The 19,325-nt window shown below is 36.1% G+C and overlaps 1 protein-coding gene and 1 long non-coding RNA gene across 7 annotated transcripts in view; one reads left to right on the top strand and one right to left on the bottom strand.

Annotated features, from left to right (window-relative positions):
* The window catches only part of LOC104910629 (uncharacterized), a 43,931-nt gene that overhangs the window by 23,259 nt on the left and 1,347 nt on the right, over nucleotides 1–19,325 (top strand). For 2 of the 4 annotated variants that reach the window (XR_004159523.2, XR_014882918.1), the window contains 2 exons: nucleotides 14,000–14,085; nucleotides 15,651–17,806. The gene's annotated coding sequence lies outside the window, so the exon portion shown is untranslated. The remainder of the gene's footprint in view (nucleotides 1–13,999; nucleotides 14,086–15,650; nucleotides 17,807–19,325) is intronic. The other 2 variants (XR_014882919.1, XR_014882920.1) reach the window with 2 other exon arrangements.
* LOC146544444 (uncharacterized) overlaps nucleotides 5,537–19,325 on the bottom strand; it is a 29,969-nt gene continuing 16,180 nt past the window's right edge. For 2 of the 3 annotated variants that reach the window (XR_014882921.1, XR_014882922.1), the window contains 2 exons: nucleotides 8,645–12,131; nucleotides 5,537–7,400 (listed from right to left, as the gene is read on the bottom strand). This is a non-coding gene — a long non-coding RNA (uncharacterized LOC146544444). The remainder of the gene's footprint in view (nucleotides 7,401–8,644; nucleotides 12,132–19,325) is intronic. The other variant, XR_014882923.1, reaches the window with a different exon arrangement.

Raw genomic sequence — 19,325 nt, 5'->3', positions numbered from 1 at the left:
TAATTCATTCTCATTGTAACTCACCAGCAGTGGACTAACTCTCCAGTAAATAATGAAAAAAAGTGTGCAACAAAAAGTTGCTATTTAAAATAAATTAGTAACAATAAGGCAAAGATCTCAAGCCCAATCACATGATAGTTTTGGCGTTATTTTTGTGGCAACTCAAATACAAGTTTAGATGGGTTTCTTTCCATTTCACAAAGAGCTCTCTGTCTTTCATATGAGTCAACGCTTTCCAGTGTGACTGTGTCTTTGGTATGTATAACTTGGCCAAATTTCTACCTGACCTAGTAGGTCTATTCCTTCCACAAAAACGTGTAACCCCTGTGCAAGACTCCTGTGCTGTTGACACTCCCCCTGCTGACAGCATTCAATCAGGAAAATGAATTGAAAGGGCTTGAGGGCACAGTGGTAAGAAGAAACCACTTTGAGGAAGTTCAAATGAGAAGGACTAGACACCACAGAGATGATCACAAGTAGAAAAAGATGGTTGACATTAGGGAAGGTGATGGCAAAAAGATCCCAATCACTAGTCCACATGGCCTGGGATCTGGGACTGGAACCTGATCTAAGCAAGAGACAAAAGGATGTAAAACTTGATTTGTCATGATTTTGATGCGTATATCATTTGCTTTTACGCTTTAAGCATTTATTTGGGAAGGACTTAAAAGAGAACAAGAATTTCCTTGCAGCAGAGTAACTCCTACAAGGTACAGAAGATCGGGATTACGTATATCATATATACGTATTACTGGTCTATATCAAGTAGATAAGGAACAGAAGCTGAAGGCCCTGCTAACTTGTCAAAGCAACAAGTTAGTGATCATTCCCATGATTTTCCTCTTTCTTTTTCTTTTTTTTTTTTTTAAGCTGAAATAAATAACTGTACAGTCTTTGTGAACATTTCTATATAGTTATTGCTGAAAGTGGCATCAGAATTACATTTTCTCTATTTACTTCAACCCCCTAAAAAATTGTTCTGCTGGAAAACTTCATTTTTCTGTCTACTGAATGCCACAAAAACTATAGATTAAAAAAGTCTGTTAGTTGTTTACAAACAGGATGACACCTACTCTCCATTTTCTGTCATTGGTTTGAGGGTCACAGGATTATGCTATGTTACCAAAAGTGTTCAGCTGTTGATTTGAGGATTGGGATTTCAATTTCCATGCTTTTTTAAAACCTCATGAAATTACAAAACAGCACTACTTCTACATTGTCTTCATGTAAAAGAAATAGTGCGCTTGACTTGTACGGGTCTGTTTGTTATGTCACAGTCTTTAATTGCATGGACACTCTGTACTCCTGCCTCTCACATCAATGTATTTCCCTTCCAATAGACAGTCACAGCTCTAGTAAATCAAACTGGTGTTGTCATAGTAAAATTGTCAACAGAGGGTGGAACACAATGCTTATACCAATTAAGTGATGCCACTCTGGAGAACTGGATTTTATTTCTGTCTTTGACATGATAGACTGCAGGCAAGTAAGCACCCCAAATTTTTCAGATGGCTTTGCTTCTTTTGCTTGATATGCAAATCAACGTTGGGGTTTCTCACCTAACTTTAGACATTTGCACTCTACTTATTTGTTTTGGTTGGACAAATAGTACCCTTTTTCCATCCATTGTCAATAAAATAAATGTAAGTGCTCTTGCCTTGGAGGCAGACATTTACTTATATGATTTCTACGGTAGAAGCTGAACTTCGAGGATGTTCACCCTCAAATGCAACTGAAGCCGATACCTCTCTCTTGTTCAGGCACAGGACTGTAGCAATGCTCCACTGTCCCAGTGATCCAGAAAGCATTTGTAACAGCTAGAGAAGTCTGAGTACACCAAAGCATTCAAGCTATCAACATTTTACATCTGCAAGCTTGTATCATAGAATTTTATATAACTGATTCTATAGCTAAGTTGACTGTTTAGTTATTTTCTAATCAATCATACATGAGGATAAACAATTGCTGTTAACTGTAACATTAGTATCTTATACTACGTATGTTGTGCATACACTGTTATTAATGGCGCATCTGTGTACATGAAGTAGAGGTACACCAAATGCCTGTGAGAAATCCTGAACAACTTGGTAGAGTGTTGCCTATGTGCATATACATCCCTTTTTGTTGTTATTTACATTTGTTCTGCTGTTTCATAGCTACTGAGAGCTTTGTTGTCTATTGCTTTATCCACAGCATGTTATATAAGCTATGATTGAAAACTTTACAGCAGGAAATATTTTTACTGAAAATTCATGCATACCATGAAAACTGGTCAGTTTCTGATGAAGCTTCTTTGAAAATGTTCAAAGTTCAGAACTTCAATCAGCAAAATTACCCCTGGTTCGTCCACAGAGCTCTTCAATTCAGACTTAGGAGGCTCTAGTTCAATGTCTTGCTCTAGAATTGAGTGGTAACTTGAACCTGAGTCTTCTGCATTCCAGCTAAATGTTCAGAAATCCTTGTTTTTGTGCCAGCCCTAGTGTATGTGGAAAGAGATGGAGAGACCACATTAACTACGTGTGTTTGCAATGAGCAGCTTTCTATGTGGCAGTAAAACTGTGAGAGTTTTAGCTTAGACATACTTGACACAAACAGTCCAGTTTTGCAAGACATAACTTTAAGAAAAAGGAGAAAATATGGTACTGTGTTGTTTTTACAGACCGTTCTCTAAATTTAGCATTAAAAAAACCTTTGGTGGGAAAGGTAGAATCTGTCTTTTGCTGTCACAATACTCTGCTACCATCACTGAATTTTGTTTAGAATAATATGGCCTTAATGCCCCCATCTCCTGTAGAATTGCTCAGACTGGTAGTTGATTAGAGCAGAGAGAGGTGCCAGTATTATCTGTGTTAGTGCTCCAGAGGTCATCCTACACTAACAAGACTGCCCCAGTCAGGGATGACAGAATCCAGCTGTTGTGCCTTCAGCTGAACGAAAAGAATCCACTTAAGGCCATGGATGTGTCTCAAAAGATTAACTATGCTAACTAGTTACTTCCCACCTCTGCAAAAGTGGCTGGCTCATCATCATTGTCCTCTTTTTAGTGGGGGGCTACGGTATACATGAAACCATTTACCTTTTTAACCTTGTGAACTGTAAGGTACCATATACACGTTATTTTAAACAGGTAAAAGCTAAGTTTAAACTTCACTGGTTTCTGCTTAAAAGTGATCTCGTGTATCTCTGCAACAGAAGGAAATACTCCACTCCAAAGAAATGTTTAGACATATTTTTAAATGTGAAAACGGTTTGCTAGTTATTCCACTGCTTAGCAGCAGCAAATCCCAATCTCAACTATAAGAGGAATAGCAGAAGCACACTTGCAGTCAGTTGACAGCACAGAAATCCCAACATCCTTACACAGAGGCTAAGTATACAAATATATGTATATTTATATGAGAAGAAAACCTTTAAAAGGTAAACATTAAATGTCATATTCTTTTCATAGTACTCCCTGAGTTGCCTGAAACGTTTCCCCAACTAGTTTTGCACTTTCTTATATTTCTTTGTGGTTTTTTTTTTTGTTGTTGTTGTTTTTCCTTTGTGAGTGCTTCTTCCTACGCGAGTCAACGTGGCTTTTTCTTCCAAGCTACTTGCTTGCATGTAAGCATCCGTGGGAACGTCAGCGCCGTTCTGCGGCTACAGATTTATTACTTGGCCAGCAGAGGGAACTCGAGTTTTCTGATGACTTAATCCGAAGGAAAACAATTGCGAGGTCAAACTATACCTATTGTTTTGTTCCATTTCCCACTGACGCTGATTGCTATGGGTTATTTTGTTTCGGTTGTTTTGGATTTGATTTTTGTTTTTGTTTGAGTTGGGTTTTTGTCCAATTCTTGAGGGTTGAATTTGTCAGAGCTTATCTCCAGTTTTCCTCTATTCAAATGATCTTGCCTAATATGAAAAGCAAAGTCATTTGAAACTCAAAGAGCCATGTATAGTTGAATGGGGTTTAAATATGTAGCGATTGTAATGGCACTTGATTCTTCAGGAGTTTTAACACTGAGTGCACTCTTTTGAATGACATGCTTTTATAATGCTAACCAATGAAAAGAAGAGATTCTTCAAAGCTGAAGAGAACTCTGAATCTCATGAGAGGTGAATATAATATTAAAAAAAAAAAATGAACAATGTAATTTGCAAAGTAATGGGAAGTCCTATTTCAGAAACACATCCCACTACCCACTATTTATCTGTATTCCATTTTTTTTTTTTTCTGATAAAGGTGATGCTTAAGATACAAAGCCAGCATGCATTCCTCAGTGTATTTCCTTATCGTAACAGCTTTAAAGTGTATGCAAAATGGAGATATGCTTTCTTTTCCTTCAGCTTGTTCTGTAGTTAGATAAACATATAAAGCAAGCTGAAAATGCCAGACAAGGTTTTCCAGGGCTTGGGGATTTTTTTTTATTATTATTATTAATATTATTTTTTTTCCAATTATTACATTAAAAACAATTCAGATCCTGTCTGCAAAGTTTTCCCTAGAAAACTCTTCCAGTGGCTGGAGATTGAGTGGGATTATTATGCCACAATAACCAGGCAAATGAAATTTGAGCAAATAAGATGGGAAGACATCTTCAGTTATTCAGGCATTTTAGTGACATAAGAGATTGTACCATCATGTAGTCTGACTTTTTACATAACAGAAACCATGGAATTTCACCCTGTAATTCCTGTACTGTATCCAATAAAAATATGGTTGGATTACAGTGTAGTATTTAGAACAGCATCTGGTCTTGATTGTAGGAGTCTGGGTAAAATGTTTGTTCCTAATACTCAGGTCATTCTAAAATGTCATGTAGGCTCCTAATTCACTTAGGTTTTCAATATTTTAATTGCATCTTCTTACAATTACTGCCATGATTAGCATGGAACCATAACAATACACAACTAACTTTTAGCTTAACTTTACTTATGTTTTTTTATAGAGGGAAAACTACTGATGAGCTTTCTCCATATTGGGGATTGTAAGAGAAACATCATCTCTCTTATTTTTTTTGAAATGCTGTTTTTCCTTAGAAAACACAAATAACAGCTTGCAGGTTTAGATTTTTCACTGATGCGATGCAGAAAGGAAGAAAAATAATTCAAATTGAAAGCACAAGAAAATATATCCTTAATATCTGTAAGTAAGAATTAATGATTAAATTCACATTAATGAAAAATTTTAAATTCTGCCTCCATAGTGATGGTACCTTAGAGTGAAGGAAAAAATCACAACCAACAACAACAAAAAAGGAACCAATATTATTAGACTCCTCCATGCTGTGCCAGACAGTTTTAAGAGCAGTATTGACATCCTGCACTCAAAATTCATTTACTGTGCTTTTTCTTTCTCCGCATAGTTCCCAGTCACATTTCTGCAGCCTTTGGTCTAAATTTTTAACATTGAGGCCGGGAGAGGACAAGGTGTTACATAAAGAGATCTAATATCCTTTTCTGTCAGCAGCGTTAGGGTAGCTGGGTAAATGACTGTGTTGAGATGCATGTGCTCACACTGTGTGCTAAAGTCGTCTTTATATACTTCTCCCTCTGCTTGCTATCCTGCAAGGGAACTCACTGAGGCACTGTCTTTTTCAAGCACTTCTTTTCCGTAAGTACATGAGATGTATGAGAGGCACTGCCATCAATTTTACCATTTATTTTCAACTTAGTCAAAGATGTAAAGGAAAAAAGCATATCTTAAACATCAAAAGTTCTGCAATAACACACACTTGAAAAAAAGATAATGGAATGGCTTTTTCCCATCCTGGCTGTAGCTGACATTGAGGTGAAGGCCCTGCTGGAGGGGTAACCAAAGCAAAGTAGGGAGGCATAAAGCACGATATTATCATGCTCAGGGTGTCAGCAGCAGAGACTACACCCAGCAGCTAAAGGATTCATTTGGACACTCTGAAGTATGTATCATCCTCTGGCTCTTCATCACCTTTTGCTGAGATGGCTTCATCCCCTCGCTCACTGTAGGGTGATGGCCGTGTGGCCACCTGTGACTAAGTCTCAGCTGGATCTGGGTAAAGGACCCAGGTGTATCCCCAGCCCTGCCTGTGCAAGGAAGAGAAGGAGCATACCGGTGAATATGGGGTGCATCCAAAATAGTACAGAAAAAGGTAAAGAATGGATGTTGAGGTTCCATAGAAAAAATAATAGGTGACACGAGAAGATGTCTGTACAAAAATAATATGCATGTGTAAATTATTGTTTAAAATAGAAATTCTCAGTACGTGAAAAAAATTGCTAAAAGACCCCCACCACAAATATCCTATCTTTCAAGATGGAAAGACAAGTGAAGGTTTTCTGTAGTTTGGTGGCATTTTGAGGACTTGGTAAGCTGTTTTCATGAGGAATTGTTCAGGACTGCTATGTCACCGTTTGATCAAGAAAGAAGACTGTAGAACAGAGGGAATATTTCTTATTTCCTTAAGATCAGTAGGAAAGTAGCACATTGTCTTGGAAAATAGGACAGCGTAAAATGTTAGTCAGTCAAAGCTATCAGATATTATTTATGGATTGCAGTGTTATTATTTTGTTAATTGTTCCTGCATTACTTGTGGGTATGTGGCTATAGTTTATGCTGTTATGTTGTCAATCTTCTGATAATGGGAAGGACTGTTTGTTTAGACTGTGCAGCTCTTCACTTTAATTTGCTCTGGCTCCAGTGTGACATGTTAAAACTACTATCAATGGAAAATCCAAATTTCCCAGAAAGACTTAAAAGAGCAACCTCAGTGAACTGAAATTATCTCCTCTTAAAGCTAATTACCTTAGTATACTTAGGAAAGTAGTGCTATAGGAAATCTGTTTCTTTAGACTCTCTTCTGTTTCATTAAATGCCTCAGGTCAATATGAATAATTATTGTTTGCTTTTATTGCACATTTTTCATTATTCATTTACATGTCTATGAAAGGACATAAAACTGAAGTAATCCAACAAATTAGGAGCAATTTTTTGAGACAGTCATTCATAATTAAAAAACAAACACAAAATATTTTCACCTTCTAGTTTATTTTATTAAAAAGAAAATACTGTGAGGTTTCCACTTAATAGGAAGCTTTAAAGCATTAATGAGTCTCTCAGGGCAGTTATGGCAAGTAAATATGGAAAGCTTCCAACATTAAGTACGTTCTACCATATTCTGTTACCTAGGGGATGGATTTAAGAAAAATAAGCATCAAAAGATGCTTGTTTATGGAAGAAACACATGATTCTGTATCCTGTGCCATCTTCTTTCAATAGTGTTCACCTAATACCATTAACAGGTAGGATAGGGTAGCAGTTTTTCCCATTTCCCAGGGGGCTTAGGGTAAATTTCATATTTTGACTGACTGAAATGTACTTTGAAGTCCCACATCCCGAGGATTTTATGACCTCCCAGGAGCAGCATTTCACAATGGCCAACCTGGAAGACAAATCAAGAAGCTGTATTATTCTGAAGCCAGTAGTCTTTACTTTTATCTGGGCGATATGCTACCAAATTTCTGGGATAAAGGTGAGGAAAAAGATGAGAAGGATACACTGGGGAGATCTCTTAACACCTTGCTATCAAATTACAGAGTCCTAGAACTGCATGTCAGTTCTATGAATCTCCACTTTTTAAAAATCTTATTTATTTTGATATCACAGAATCACAGAATCGTAGCGGTTGGAAGGGACCTCCAGGTCTCACTGTCCACTCATCTATCCCACACTTCCTCAGCTTTGTTATAAGGATGTCATGGGAGAAGGTATCAAGTGTCTTGACAGTATAAATTAAGCACTGATTTCCTAGACCTATGAAGAGAATTGCTTCCCTGCTATCATGGTATTTTATTCCTCTCACCCTGCTGCATAATTAATTCATGAACCTACAGCACCCTCACCCACTTAAGATGGGACTTGCATTCATCCTTGTCTAAGCATGTATTACTCAGACAATATAAAATGCATTTTCTCTCACTTATGTACTTGGTTAGTTTTAGCAACTGCATGTAAAATGCTCAGTAGGGAAAAGAAATTTGAAAATCTATAGGTCGTTTGTTTGTTTTTCAGTGAACAAACAATAAATCTGTGGTTGCTACACCACCAAGTGTCATAATCTTCCTAATCCTAGATTAACCACCACTCTGACATTGCCCAAGTTAAAGCCAAAAAAAATTATGTAAAGGTTTTAAATAAAGTAATTAAATACTATTTTCTAATGTAATAGAAATGAAGAAAAACTTCCATAGGAAAAAAAAGTCTAAACCAAAGCGAAGACTTTTTTTTCCCACAAGCAACCATACAATCCATGTGTGATCTCAATCTGATGGTCTGTTACTTACCTCCACTCTAATTTATTGAATTCTTTGGAAAAATGATTAATTGGCAAATAAGCAGAAAAAAAAATGAATAATATGATAATTTTAGTAGTCTTTATGGTAACCTTCCTTATCTTAAAATTTGCTTCTACACAGAGTTATTGATTATATTGTGAATAATTGTCCATGTTGAGTATTTCTTCTCTACACCGACTAGTTTTGTAATGATTTCTTTAATAAACTCAGCAGTGGTATACTGGAGTAGAAGGAAATAAATCTGTCAGACTGTTACAGAATAACATATCTACAAGAAAAGTTGTGTTTATATTATTATTTAGAAGTTAGAAGTTGAGTAGATGCAACTCACCTTTATTCTTGTTATCTTATCCTTGACTACTCAAAATATCCTACAAAGAGAAAGTTCTTTAAAGGAAAAAATAGACTGTACCAGCTCTTGGCTACTTGGTAATGTCATCCTGCAGAAAGGAAGATCACAGTTAATTGCATAGGAAAATAAACCCCCTTTTTAATGTCCCTTTTTGGACTCTCATCTCAACGAATGAAAATGATGTACCCTAATATGTGTATGCTAATATACTTCTCAGTATCATGGTAGTGGATACGTTGATCAATTCCTTGTGCCTTGCACAAGAAGAGCCATGTAAATTTTGTCCTTATGCAATGATAAAAACAGTTATAATAATGTGGCTTACTTTTGTGACTTTCGTATTTCATCTGAATAACATGAAATGATCAGCTTAACTAGTTTGGTTTTTTTCTTTAAATTCAGAACAATTGTCTTTTTTAATGAGCAAATTATACAAACAAGAATAAAAACAACTTGCAACGTAAGAAAAGTTTAGAACGCTAGAAAGATGCCTCTTGAAAAATACGGTCCAGTAATTAGATGGATGTGCAGGCTTAATTGCTCCTGTTTCTTAGGTCTACAAGCTTACAATTGCAAATTAGTGTTTTTGGTTTTATTTTGTTAATTTGCACTCATTTTTTACATTCTGTATTCTTGTAGTAATCCTGTAATATATGCTGCAGCAAATCCTGTAATTAGAGTATTTGAGTCATGGAATACAGTTTTGTGGTAATTATACAATTTTTTTAAAAACATTTTATATGGGTACACACAAGCATGTTACATGTACATACACGTATACTTAATAAGTATGTATTCTTATGAGCTGCATAAGAAAACTTAGTGGAGAATTCTGCAAAATCAATGTGAGATATAAGAGTCCTAACACTTAAAAACAAGCATCTAGTGAAGTTCTGAATAGTAGATTTGAGTTTATACACAGCAGGAATCAGATTTATGCAGCCATACAACATCCAGACAGGATCCTGAAGATCTCCTTCCCTCCTTCCAAATTTGAAGTACTCAGTTTTGTGTATTGAGAATGCTTTTCCAAGTCCTTAGACAGCACAGTAGGAAGACTTTTGTAACCAAGAAAGAAAGAGCAAAGGAAGGGCTCCTTTGGAACTTCAAATTTAAAGTAGCACAGCAGCAAGTAATGGCTAGTGACATCTGAAAATGACAAGAATGTCAATTGTCATCAAGCAACTTGATAAATTTTAAACAGGCCAGGAAACATATTAATTCCATTCTTGTGGGCTTTTTTGTAACTAAACAAAGTATGTTTTATTTTTCTAGATTTGCAGCTCAGGCATACCTTCACTGAAGACCTTAGTAAATTTAGGAAAGGCGTTAGCACACAATTCTGTGTGATCTCAGACAAGGTTATTTCACAGTAGCATCAATGTGTTACTTTGAACTAATGAATGCCTTACTTTGTAATTCCAAGGGTTCAAAGACAGAGGTAAAAAAAATAAGAGGTATTCTGGTCTCATCTCTGGGTAATCTTGTACTGATCTCCTAGAGGAAGACTGGATTTCTATTTTGTGGATGTTTGTGGTTGGAGCTGAGGCAGAGGCAGGCTTCCAGAAATGGGGAAGTCTGACAAAAGCTGGAATACTGTTCCAAAGATGCTGTGATAGCATCCAAAAATATCTATGGTATGGCTGAAATGGTAGAGGGGTGATGAGACAGTACACACAAGACTGCACAGCTATTGCAGTCTTTTTTTTTCCTGCACCTCACCTTAACTCCTTGTTGAAACAGAGTCTGGGGTTCTGCCGTTTCACAGTATTTCACAGAGTAAAACACAGGATTAGACCTCAACATTAAAGAAAATATCAGAAAAACATTTAGCAGTCAATATGCAGGAAACATTTTAAAAATATAAACTTTGTAAATGCTATTTAAAATAATTTTAATTAAAACATTCTGGGGGCTAGATTTACCAGTATTCCTCCTTTAAAATGTTGTACTGGTGTTTGATAGTTGAATTTAAATGCATAGTTGAGCATAAGAAATACATATGCTTAACTGGCATAGTCCTTTGTAACCAGTTCAGTTTATAGTCCATGTCTGAAGCAAATATCCTCTTGTTTCCCTTCCTATGAGCTGAACAAAAACAGGGTAAAGCCCTTGAATTAAGTGATCAATCTCAGTCCATTAGCCTCACTTTTCCTCTGACTTTTACCGGCATCCTTTCTGTTAACTGTTTTAATACGATTATTTAACAGTTATTGTCCTACAGAAGGTTGAGCAGACAGTCATTTAAAACTTCACTATGAATGAATGAAGAGGCCAATATTTCAAACTTTTTTTATTTCTGAATTATTTCAGCTAGCTATTCAGTCAGCTTTGGACCTTCCCACTGAAGCAGATTAGCTCTACTTTTGCCTAAGCCCTTCCTCTTATGCTTGCATCAAATTTACTCTCTTTAATACTGGGATATGAATCTGAAGCAATTCAGTTATTTCCAATATTTCTAAAAGTCTAGTAATTTAGAGAACATATGTTTTACTTCAATTTCTATTGAAGTTATAAAAAAAGTAAAAAAAAAAAAAAAAAAAAAAAGATTGGAAACTGAATATTTGTCAGCAGAGGAAGAGTTAAATGAAATATAGTTAAATGGAATAAAAGGTAAGCCACTGAAGTGTGTAAGTACTGTAACCTGATGGAAATTCAGTTTGGTAGATGTTATACAAACCTTCCAACAAGCCAGTTGTGTTGCTATAATATGCTGCCTAAATTCTCATTTAAAGATTTGGTCCTTGAGGTCAGATCCCAGGAGGCTATTTGATTCCAGATCTAGAAGCAGATGTTAGCCTGCATCTAATCAATACTTACATCAATTTCCAGGAAAATGCATGTGATTTCAGAATATGAAGTGTCTATGTGAACATAGAAAAGAGGGGAGAGCAAGCAGTGCACAGCATTAAAAGTAATACCTTTGCTGTTCACTGTAGTTTTACCTCTTGATGAGCCTCATTGCTGCTAACAGTCTAGCTTGGGTTACAACTGGTTACACCTCATCCCACAACCTTCCTATGCTTTTGGAAAAATCTGCAGTATGGCAGTGGGCTGAGAGGCAGCATGTTGCCACACCACCACATGTCACAAGAAACGCTTTGGACAAGATGGCTCAGATTTTAAGTGCTGCCTGCTTTCCTAAAAGCAGTGCCGGTCCTATACAACTCAGCAGAGCTCTGCAATGCACATCTCTCTTCCTTAATTCCACCAACATAAAACTTTTGGGCGTATTGAGATTGTGGCTGAATATGCAGATGAATATATTGCTTGGAGTAGGAAAAAAAGCAAACTTGCCTTAGGGGGGCTTCCACATCTCTGAAGCAGACAGTGTAGTGCTGATGCTTGGCCTGATGGAGGTAAATTTCCTTCTATCCCACCCTCACTTTGATGCTGGTCTCTTGGCCTGTATCCTGCTTCCATAGTTTGGCCAAGTATGAATATTTCCTGGAATATTTGTTATAACCTTAAAAAAAAGGTCAGTGTAAGAAAGCAGGCTATGTATCAGTCCTTTTCCCTTCAGAATTAAAACCTCTTTGTTAGTGTTCAAGAACCTGAGTATGTAAGATTTACTTTCCCTATCTTCAAAGCCTGTCCATTTGGCACGCCCCCATGGCTTGGCAAGCTCTCCAGCTGACTAATCTCAGAGCAACTTTGGTAACTTACTCACTGTCTGCCTCCGCTAGCTGCCTGAACCACAATAAACTGTGCTCCACACCTTTGGAAAGAGATACTGTAATAGAGGAGAGGGAATTATATTTCATAATCTTGATGCGTCAATAGAAGCATCTGCATCGGTACTGGAGCTTGCAGGCTTTGAGCCAGCACAGTATCAACAGCTGGAACTGACTCCCACCAAAAATGCTAAGCTCAGGTTGCAACAACTGCATCTAAATAAATGCTGGAAATCAGAGAATGGCAGTTATGAATATGACCTCCATTACCTGCCAGCTGTATGGCAGCACATGTTGTATCTTGCGCCATCTGTAGATAAAGCTTTATTGTAATTTAAAGTGTAAAAACCATCATACTTTTCTGTCAGGAGTCAGGACTCCCCAGTGTACACTAATATGTAAAAAGCTTTGTTGCTATGAGGTCCAATTGTATGTGCACATATGTCAGCCTTTACTGAGGCTCACTAAGTCATTGTCAGGCAGATGTTGTTTTGCCAGGTGTGCTTTTGTAAAGCTTACAGCTGGATAACTTTCCTCCAGAGGGGATACCAGAGGGAATATTTAAATTGGAGATGGGCAAGCCTCAAAGGGTTTAGAGGTTCAATTAAATAAGCATCTAAAAGTCTAGATATTTGTCTGAACCAAATCCAACATCCCCAGAATAAGGCTGTAGGGCAGAATAGAGTAGTTCAGTTGCAAGGGATCTACAACGATCACTGAGTCCAATTGCAGAATAGTTCAGGCTGTTGTAGACCACATAGAGCACTCTTGCAACTTTCTGTGTAAGAATCACAAAGATGGTATTTTTTTCTCCCAAGATTGACATATTCCATTTGCAGATTATTTAAAATCAAATTTTAGCAAGCTACAACATTTGATTTAATTTTGCATAAAGCTCTAGGTCAGTTTTATTTTTGTCAATCCATTTTCATTATCCTTGGTTTAAAAGAAAAGATATTTCCTGAAAGGATATAAAAAATTCACAGAAAAAGGCTCAAACTGCAAGAATTATTTACTGTGAGGTGGTAGCAAATGTTTCCAGAATATTTTTCTGGAATGGAAGCAATTCAACCAGAACCACAAGAGAGTGCATTAACTTAATCAGGACAAGTAAAAATGCAACAGTTTCTACAGGACAGGAAAAGTCTATAGAAGACAATCTGGAAACAATATAAATGTGCAAAAAGGAATTACACAATTCTGTGTACTTTTGGCTATGTATACCTCTTAATTAAGTCCTAAGCAGACATTATAGGATGCCTTCTATTTTGAGACACTACTTCTCAAGGACAGTTTATTGATGACCAAGAATTCTGTAGGCTCATCTGACTGATATACTGCATTGTGTATTTTAGCACTAAGTTCATTAACACTGAAAGAAATACAAAATCTGAATAAAGATCAATCAGAAAAGACTGAAGGGCTGTGAAACAAAAACAGTTAAATCCCAAGAACTGCTTTGCTATTCAGATGAGAATATACACTTATAAGTAGCTAGTGTACAGTGTGCACCTGAGGTCATGATGAGCTCATCACTGATACGAAGACCTCAAAAAGACTCAGCCTCACTGGTCAGTATTCATCTAGAAAACATTTTGTAGGTTCTGTTTCTGTATCCAATGGCTTACATTAATGCATGTTTTGTTTATCCTAACACTAGACTGCGTGCAAGGAAAAGCTTAAGGAGATTAAAAGGATGTTTCAGCAACTAACACACACAAATATTTCAGACAACTCTGCAGCCAGGTAATATTCTGAAGAAATCACTGCTGTTCATTGATTCATAAAATTTCCCTATCAAATTAACTAAATTGTTTTAAGATATTTTCCAAAGTGACCACACCTCAGTGAGAATCTTAGTATATGAAGAAATGGGAACATATATATATTTTTTTTTAATTAAAAACATATATACATGTTTTTAATTTAAAAATTTTTTCGCGGATTTGAGTTAATGATTTTCTCTCCCAACTTACTGAGCCTACACTATCTGCAGTTGGTGTCTCCAACTGGTGTCCAGACTAAATTAAAGTTTAAAGGATGATTATATAGAGTTTTTTAGAACTGGATTGTACTTATGCACTTTGGATTCATGCAAAACTTCATAATTAAACTGTATGTTAAATTTGAAGTCCAAATTGAACAGTAGGTTTTAAAGGAAACTAGCTTACAACTGCTGAGTTCTATTTTACCATTCTGAGTTTAGTTTTGCTAGATATTTTTGGCTGATTTTATTTCACTGAATTAAATTTGCCAAAGTTCAGCTGAAGTAAGACATCAACAGATGTCAGAATTCAACAGTGTAAAAAATGTAGAACATTTCAGTTGGTTAGGCATGCACTTGAACTTATAATAAAAACAACAGGTGAGCTAGAAGTGGTTTAATGTTTTGTTGTCAGCTCTGTGTGCAGCTGTGGAAATTCTTTATTAATCAAGATGAGAGGCTTGGGAATGCATTCAATGGTTCACATATGATTCAGACATTTCACTAACCATACTGCTGTTATCTCACTTTTATGTTTTTATATATATTATTCCCAGAAACATGAGTTCTGAACTGTAATGCTTGGATTGGCGACATTGAGTTAAATTTTTAAGGTCAAGATCTAACACTGTTGCTTAGAAGATTCAAAAAGTGTTATATTTATCTCTAGAATAAATGTATCAGGGCTGCTCTGAAAGAAATGCCTCCTATTTTATTATATTGGACAATGACGTTGGAGGCAGATGTTGGTGGTATGGCAGTAGAGGTTGAATCTTCCTTCCAGTATCCTGTTACATGTTGTTTCTGTGTGACAGATGGCAGCAGAGGGGCAGCCTGACAAAAGGCACCTGTCATGGAAGTGTACATGAAGCAAAGGTATGACACTGAATTCTTCCATGGAGAAAAAGTTGCACTCATTGATATTCATCAATGCTTTCTGAATGGTCATGGAAACCAAACAGTGGATGTGAGCGCAGTAAGGTGGTGAATGGTGTGGTTCAGCAGTGGTGAAAGACAAGCCACGTTCTGGATGATCATGCAGATTTGTATGAGCACAGCATGCAGGCTCTTGATCATCACTGGCAAAAATGCACAGCTAACAGTGGTGACTATTGAAAAACAGTGTTTTGTAGCTAAGAATTCACTCTGTCAAATAATGCTGTTATACTCTTTGTTTCTATTGTAATTTCTATTCTAAAAAATTTCTGTTCTAAAAAAATAGGAGGAATTACTATCAGAGCAACCTATGTATTATGACAGTATCTGGGAAATGATTAAAGAGGTCTAGAGTATTTTCTTAATCATTATCTTCTCCTGATTTATTAAGGCTTCTTCTACAAAATATACTGTGAATACAATACTGAGATCGACTGTCCACTGCAAAAGTCTCTTAAAGAACTTCATGTCCAGTTCTTTTTCATTAACTATACTTTGTCACAAAGGTAAGACAATTCAGTAAATACATACATACATACATATATACATAAACACAGTATTTCTCAAAGGTGATGGACTGGCAGCCATAGAAAACAACATGCTGAGTTCCTATACTGAAAAAAAATGCAACATTTGTATTTTCTTTCTTTACATAATAAAATATTTGTTGTTCTTTTCAGAGCCGGCCTTTATTTTTAAATGATTAATGAACTTTAAGATAAGATATTTTCAAATATTAAAAAGTCTGATCTCACTTCTTGACACTCTTCTTTAGCTGTCTTTAATATATATATATACACATATATATATTAATTTGACCTTTTAAGTGACTAGTATTGGAGATAAAACATGAAAAAGCTCTGTGGAGCTGACAGACAGCTGATCAAATATTGTTCAGTTTTTCTACCTGTATCTTAACTTAATGAGATGTTAAAAAAACCTCACCACCACCACCAAGAAAACCAGCATCAATCTGGCTTTCTGCCATTTATGTACAAAATATTCTGACTGACATAGAAATCCTGAATAAAATTAATGTATGATGTAAATGATGTAAAAACTGATGAAATTTTTTTTTCCTAGGAATTTTCATTCTTATAACATCACAAAAGTATGGAAAACCTTGATCCTTTCTTTACTGAATGTTTTGAAAAACAAAACAAATCAAAACAAAACATGGGAACATCGCTAATTAGCTTAGAAATTAGTTCAACCATAAATATCTGTGCACCTGCTAAAATAACAGTCTCCTTCTGGTATTTTCCGTAAAATACTCCTTTACTGTCTAAATCAGCGTAGGTAAATCAGCTATCTTTTAAGTAGACCTGATAGCAATTAAACTTGATTAATAGCTGCTGCAATTCCAAGGTATTACTCTATGTTTCTTTCAACCTTGTTATTAATATGAATTTTCAACTCAAACACAACATTGTAAAACATCATGGAATCTGAAGACAGCCTGAAGATATTCAAGAAGACAAAATGAGAGTAAAGGTCATAGATACCCTTCTAAAAAGTTGAATAAAAATGAACCAAGGGCCAAGAAGATCAGACAAAAGAGCTTCATCTTCTCTTTAACCAGACTTGAGGGTTAGTCTTTGTCAAGCAGTGATAAAACGGATTAGATCCACTGGCAGTGTGGCCAAGTTGATTCAGGTCTTTTCGTTGTGACAGCTTCCTTGGATTTATGTTATATGCAACATTTTTGTTCAGATAAACTTAATTTAAAAATAGAGCCCTACAGTATAATCATGCCAGATTCGTGCAATTTGGCTTAAAATGCACTGCAATGTAAAATCCAGACCACTAGGGGTCCAAGTGCACAGTCAGCCACGCGTTATTGTACACCTACACAACCTCCAAAGAAGTTTAAAGGAAACACCTTGAGACTTGTGTGGATTTTTATTAACCCAGCACTGTGAATTGATGGGGTGCTGGTGAAAAACAAACATAGGCATAGAAAACATAAGGTCTGCTTCACACAAGAGCTCTTTATTGACAGTTTATGACATAGACTTGAAATGGCCTGATACTGCTCCTACAATTTTAGCCTCCCAAAACTGACAGGCATTTTGAGACTTTGTTCACCCTGTGAGGGCTTGCCTTGCCTTGCCTTGTCATTGCATCTTTCTCCTCAGCATCATTCTGAAAATTAATTGTGATCACTAGAGACAATTGCACATTCTTCTTCCATCTCTTGACCTATATTTCTGCCAATTTCACTTTCTCAGTCTACATGCAGACCTACCTCAGGCTTGTGCCAAATTACACATGGATTACTAGTAAGCAACAGCGCACACAGTTAACTAAATCATTGAGCTGGCACACAAATTTCTCACCCATTTTGGTCCACATTCAAAATGGGTTGCGACTGAGGAAAGAACATATTCTGTTTTTTTTTGTTTGTTTGTTTGTTGGCTTGGTTTCTTTTCTGTCCCAGGAATAAGGAAAAGTATTACAAGCAATGGATCTTGAATATCTCCATAGAAGGAGACTCCATGACCTCCCTGGGCAACTTTTTCCAGTGCTCCATCAACCTTATAGAAAGTAAGTTCTTCTGTGTATTAGTACAGAATTTCCTACGTACAAGTTTCAGGCCATTACTCCTATTTCTATGCACCACTGAGAAGAGCCTGGCCTCATCCATTTGCCTCCCACCTCCCTTTAGACATTTATAAATGTTTATCAGATCTCCCCTCAGTCGTCTTTTCCACAGGCTGAACAGATTCTGGTCACTCAGCCTTTCCTCATGTGGAAGACGCTCCAGGATCTTTATCATGTTTTTGTCCCTCTACTGGACTCCTTCTAGGACATCCCTGTCTTTTTTGAAATAAGGAACCCAGAACTGGATACTGAAGCATAAATGAAGAATAGAAAATCAGTTAAAAGTATAAATGCACAGATTTGTTATCAGTGTGTGTATTTAATTTGTTAGTAGTGGGGTGGGTTTTTTTGGTGGGTTGTTTTGCGTTTTTTTTCTGTTTTTTTTTCTGTTGTTTTTTTGTTTGTTTGTTTTTGTTTTTGTTTTTTTTTGTAGCCTTTTTGGTAGCATTCCTTTGATTTTTATTTATTCCTAAAGAGAACTATAAAGAAAGAGTATTTGGAAAAAAGGTGTTTTTTTACTATTAGGAATTTGTAGGTTTTTTTACTTTTATTTGTAAAGCTAATAGGAATCAAAATGTGAAAGACCAAAATGAAAATTGAAGTTGCTATAGATGAAACCCACCATTACTTCCAGGTTTTACATTATCTAACAGTACTCATGAAAACAAAATTTAAAAGAGCAGTAAAATAAGTAATAAGCACACACTAGATTCTAGGGAAAATTTTACTCAACAATCGAGATATTCAGGAGCAACAGAGATTAAAATCCTGATGGAAAAGATCATTTACCTTAGCAGAATCCTGATAATAAATCTTGCCAAATTTGGCTAGAGCAATACCCTCCTAGCAATTGTATTTGTATACTCCTCAAATTCATCTTTTAGTTGCAGTCAACATTCTGCCTTTCTTGGGCATGGTCACATTTTTACCTTAATTCCAAAAGTCCTCAAATCACAAGTGCCATTCAAGATAGCTTATAATGTACATAATTTTACTGAAGCTCTTAAAACGTGGCAAACAAGAGGACAGTCAGTTGTCTGTAGAAAATTTTTCTTGCTTTCAGCCTCCATATTGCAATGTCTGCAATGCAATACATTTCTTTTTAAATCGCTGGGTAGATACATAGTTGTCAGAACAACCGTAAATCATTTCTTAGACAATTCTGTGAAATGATGAAGCACATGAAAATAGTACTGTATACATTACTTGTGATACTTGTAGTTAAGTACCTGGTATCTAAAAGTGGTATGCCTAAGAGAATAAGAAAAACAAAGGTAGCACATGTGGCATATTTTTACTACAATCAATACTTCAAAGCAAAGGGCTTTCCTGGTCCAGAAATCATTTATATATACCTACTTGTACTGAATAGTTTGTTCCTCTGTGAACACGGCAAACCTTACTCTAAACCATGTAAATTTTTAGGATTTGTAGCATCCTTTGTCAAGGAGTTCCACAGCTA

The sequence above is a fragment of the Meleagris gallopavo genome, chromosome 4 (genome assembly GCF_905368555.1).
Source record: "Meleagris gallopavo chromosome 4, MGAL_WU_HG_1.1, whole genome shotgun sequence".
Taxonomy (NCBI): domain Eukaryota; kingdom Metazoa; phylum Chordata; class Aves; order Galliformes; family Phasianidae; genus Meleagris; species Meleagris gallopavo.
This window is presented reverse-complemented; position numbering and strand designations above follow the sequence as displayed.